We start from the raw sequence: 5,626 nt of genomic DNA on the forward strand, positions 1-5,626 counted from the left end.
GATAGATCCCCTACACTTGTGGGTCATCAATCAACACCAGAACTATATGGGTGTGAGATTTATTACAATGTAAACCGCATGGCGATGTGAGGACTAGATTATTGACTCTAGTGCAAGTGGGAGACTGTTGGAAATATGCCCTAAAGGCAATAATAAATAGTTATTATTATATTTCATGTTTCAAGATAATCGTTTATTATCCATGCTATAATGATATTGAATGAAAACATAGATACATGTGTGGATACATAGACAAAACAATGTCCCTAGCAAGCCTCTAGTCATGTCTGCATAGTTCTCGAACCCGCAGGGTCTGCACACTTAAGGTTCGATGATGTTTTAGTATAGTTGAGTTATATGTGTGGTTACCGAATGTTGTTTGGAGTCCCGTATGAGATCACGGATATCACGAGGGTTTCCGGAATGGTCCGGAAACAAAGATTGATATATAGGATGGTTTCATTTGGTCACCGAAAAGTTTCGGGCAATTCCGGCAGTGTACCAGGAGTGACGAATGGGTTACGGGTGTTTACCGGGAGGGGTCCACCCGCCTTGGAGTGGGCCCAATGCCCTAGGGTGGTGCACCAAGTCCTTAGTGGTCTGGTGGGAAGGAAGAGGAGGACTCCTCCTTCCCAATCCGAATTGGAGGAGGAGTCCTCTTCCACCCTGGCGGCCGACGCACCCTTGGGGCCCTTGGGCCCCAAGGCTAGCCCCTCCCCTCCTCCTATATTTATTGGTGGTTTAGGGCTTTTTGAGACACAACTTTGCCATGTGCAACTCAAGCCTATTCCACATAGTTTTACATCTAGATCGGATTTCTCCGGAGCTCGGGCGGAGCCCTACAGGAGTAGATTATCACCACCACCGGAGCGCCGTCACGCTGCCGAAGAACTCATCTAGTTCTTTGTCTTGCTTGCTGGATCAAGAAGGCTGAGATCATCATCGAGCTGTACGTGTGCTGAACACGGAGGTGTCGTCCGTTCGGCGCTAGATCGGAACCGTTCGTGGGACGGATCGTGGGACGATGGTGATTTGAATCACGAAGGTGTACCAGTACATAAATCGCGTATCTTAACGCTTCCCGTTGAGCGATCTACAAGGGTACGTAGATCTAACCTCCTCTCGTAGATGGACATCACCATGATAGGTCTTCGTGTGTGTAGCAAATTTTTTGTTTCCCATGCAACGTTCCCCAACAGTGGCATCATGAGCTAGGTTCATGCGTAGATGTTATCTCGAGTAGAACACAAAAGGTTTTGTGGACGGTGATGTTCGATTTGCTGCCCTCCTTAGTCTTTTCTCGATTCGGCGGTATTCTTGGATTGACATAACTCGTACCGACATAACTCGTACGCTTATGAGAGACTGGTTTCATCGACTGGCATGCAACCTCATTGCATAAAGATCACTGGCGGGTGTCGGTTTCTTCAACTTTAGTTGAATTCGTTTTGACCGAGGTGGTCCTTGGACAGAGGTTAAATAGCAATTTTCACATCTCTGTTGTGGTTTTTGCATAAGTAAGATGCGATCATACTAGACACCCATAGCAGCCACGTAAAACATGCAACAACAAATTAGAGGATGTCTAACTTGTTTTTGCACGGTATGCATGTGATATGATATGGCCAATGACGTTATGTGATATATTGGATGTATGAGATGATCATGTTGTAATAGTTAATATCGACTTGCACGTCGATGCTACGGCAACCAGCGGGAGCCATAGGGTTGTCTTTAAACTAAAGTTTGTGTTTGCAGATGCGTTTACTATATTGCTAGATCGTAGATTTAGTAGTAATAGCATAGATAGCACAACAACCTCGATGGCGACACGTTGATGGAGATCATGGTGTGGCACCCGTGAAAAGAAGATCATGCCGGTGCTTTGGTGATGGAGATCAAGAAGCACAAGATGATGGCCATATCATGTCACTTATGCATTGCATGTGATGTTAATCCTTTTATGCACCTTATTTTGCTTAGAATGACGGTAGCATTATAAGGTGATCTCTCACTAAAATTTCAAGATGAAATTGTGTTCTCCCCGACTGTGCACCGTTGTGACAGTTCGTCGTTTCGAGATACCACGTGATGATCGGGTGTGATAGACTCAACGTTCACTTACAACGGGTGAAAATAGTTGCACACGCGGAACACTCGGGTTAAACTTGACGAGCCTAGCATGTGCAGACATGGCCTCGGAACACATGAGACCGAAAGTTCAAGCATGAATCATATAGTTGATATGATTAGCATAGAGATGCTTACTACTGAAACTATTCTCAACTCTCGTGATGATCGGACTTGAGTTAGTGAATTTGGATCATGTACCACTCAAATGACAAGAGAGATGTACTTTTTGAGTGGGAGTTTATCAGTAATTTGATTAGTTAAACTCTAATTATCTTAAACATAGTCTAAGTCCACTTTGCAATATTTGTGTTGTAAATCAATGGCTCACACAACAGTCAATCTGAATTTTAATACGTTCCTAGAGAAAGCTAAGTTGAAAGATGATGAAAGCAACTTTGTAGACTGGGCTCGTAATCTTAAGTTGCTCCTGCAAGCTAGGAAGAAGGATTATGTCCTTAATGCTACACTAGGAGATGAACCACCCGCTACCGCTGACCAAGATGTCAAGAACGCCTGGTTAACACGTAAAGAGGACTACTTAGTAGTTCAATGTGCAGTCTTGTATGGCTTAGAGCCGGGACTTCAACGTTGTTTTGAGTGTCATGGAGCATATGAGAAGTTCTAGGAGTTGAAGTTTATCTTTCAGAAGAACGCCCAGATCGAGAGGTATGAGACCTCTGATAAATTCTATGCTTGCAAGATGGAGGAGAATTTGTCTGTCAGTGAACATGTGCTCAAAATGTTTGGGTACTCAAACCGTCTAACTGAGCTAGGGATTGAAATCCCGCAAGAATCTATCACTGACAGAATTCTACAATCACTACCACCAAGCGACAAGAGCTTTGTGTTGAACTATAACATGCAAGGGATGAACAAGTCACCCGGCGAGTTATTCGCGATGCTGAAAGTCGCAGAGTCAGAACTCCCGAAAGAGCATCAAGTGTTGATGGTCAATAAGACCACTAGTTTCAAGAGAAATAGAAAAGGCAAGACCGGTAACTCCAAGAAGAGCGGCAAGCCTGTTGCGAATCCGACGAAGAAACCCAAGGCTGGACATAAGCCTGAAACAGAGTGTTATTATTGCAAGGGACTGGGTCACTGGAAGCGCAACTGCCCCAAGTATTTGGCTGATAAGAAGGCGGCCAAGGAAAAATCAGGTATATTTGATATACATGTTATTGATGTGTACTTAACCAACTCTCGTAGTAGTGTCTGGGTATTTGATACCGGTTCTATTGCTCATATTTGCAACTCGAAGCAGGAACTGCGAAATAAATGAAGGCTGGCGAAGGATGAAGTGACGATTCGCGTGGGAAATGGTTCCAAGGTTGATGCAATCGTCGTCGGCATAGTTTCACTTCAATTACCATCAGGATTAGTTATGAACTTAAATAATTCTTATTTAGTGCCTGCGTTAAGCATGAACTCATTTAAGTCAGAGAATAATGGTTGTTCTATTTCTATGAGTAATATCTTTTATGCTCATGCACCCAATGTGAGAGGATTGTTCATATTGAATCTTGATAGCGATGATACACATATACATAACAATGAGACCAAAAGATGTAGAGTTAACAATGATAGCATCATGTTATTGTGGCACTGCCGCTTAGGTCATATTGGTGTAAAGCGCATGAAGAAACTCCATTCCGATGGACTTTTGGAGTCACTTGACTTTGAATCACTTGACACGTGCGAACCATGCCTCATGGGCGAGATGACTAAGACTCCGTTCTCCGGAACAATGGAGCGTGCAAGTGACTTGTTGGAAATCATACATACCGATGTGTGTGGTCCGATGAGTGTGAAGGCGCGCGGCGGATATTGTTATTTTCTCACCTTCACTAATGATTTGAGTAGGTATGGATATATCTACTTGATGAAGCATAAGTCTCAAACGTTTGAGAAGTTCAAGCAATTTCAGAGTGAAGTTGAAAATCATCGTAACAAGAAGATCAAGTTCCTACTTTCTGATCGTGGGGGTCAGTATCTGAGTTTCGAGTTTGGTGCTCACTTAAGACAATGTGTAATTGTTTCACAGTTGACACTGCCTGGAACACCATAGCGTAATGGTGTGTCCGAACGCCGTAATCGTACTTTGTTAGAAATGGTGCGATCTATGATGTCTCTTACCGATTTTCCATTATCGTTTTGGGGTTATGCATTGGAGACAGCTGCATTCACTTTAAATAGGGCACCATCAAAATCCGTTGAGACGACACCATACGAACTGTGGTATGGCAAAAGACCAAAATTGTCGTTTCTTAAAGTTTGGGGATGTGATGCTTATGTCAAAAAGCTTCAGCCTGAAAAGATGGAACCCAAAGGGGAAAAGTGCATCCTCATAGGTTACCCAAAGGAGACAGTTCGGTACACCTTCTATCTCAAATTCGAGGGCAAAGTGTTTGTTGCCTAAAATGGACCTTTTCTTGAGAAGGAGTTTCTTGGGAAGGAAGAGGAGGACTCCTCCTTCCCAAACCGAATTGGAGGAGGAGTCCTCCTCCACCCTGGCGGCCGGCGCACCCTTGGGGCCCTTGTGCGCCAAGGCTAGACCCTCCCCTCCTCCTATATATATTGGTGGTTTAGGGCTTTTTGAGACACAACTTTGCCACATGCAACTCAAGCCTATTCCACATAGTTTTACCTCTAGATCGGATTTCTGCGGAGCTCGGCCGGAGCCCTGCAGGAGTAGATCATCACCACCACCGGAGCACCGTCACGCTGTCTGAGAACTTATCTACTTCACCATCTAGCTTGCTGGATCAAGAAGGCCGAGATCATCGTCGAGCTGTACGTGTGCTGAATGCGGAGATGCCATCCGTTCGGTGCTAGATCAGAACCGTTCGTGGGACGGATCATGGGACGACTGTGATTTGAATCATGAAGCTGTACCACTACATCAACTGCGTTTCTTAATGCATCCCGCCGAGCGATCTACAAGGGTACATAGATCTAATCTCCTCTCGTAGATGGACATCACCATGATAGGTCTTCGTGTGCGTAGGAAATTTTTTGTTTCCCATGTAACGTTCCCCAACATCTATCACACCCGATCATCATGTGGTCCTTCGAGACAACAATCCTTCGCAATGGTGCACACTTAGGGGAATACTTTTCTTGAAATTTTAATGAGGGATCATCTTATCTTTGCTACCGTCGTTCTAAGCAATAAGATGAAAAACATGATAAACATCACATCCAATCATATAGTGACATGATATGGCCAATATCATCTTGCTCCTTAGATCTCCATCTTCGGGGCACGGCATGATCATCATTTTCACGGGCATGACACCATGATCTCCATCATCAAGATATCTGTCATTGTGTCTTTGCGAAGTCGTCTCGCCAACTATTACTTCTACTACTATAGCTAACGGTTAGCAATCAAGTAAAGTAATCACATGGCGTTGCATCTCATACAATAAATTAAGACAACTCCTATGGCTCCTACCGGTTGTCATACTCAGCGACATGCAAGTCGTGAAACCTA

This window comes from Hordeum vulgare, chromosome 1H, assembly GCF_904849725.1.
Source record: "Hordeum vulgare subsp. vulgare chromosome 1H, MorexV3_pseudomolecules_assembly, whole genome shotgun sequence".
In the NCBI taxonomy this organism is placed as follows: Eukaryota; Viridiplantae; Streptophyta; class Magnoliopsida; order Poales; family Poaceae; genus Hordeum; species Hordeum vulgare.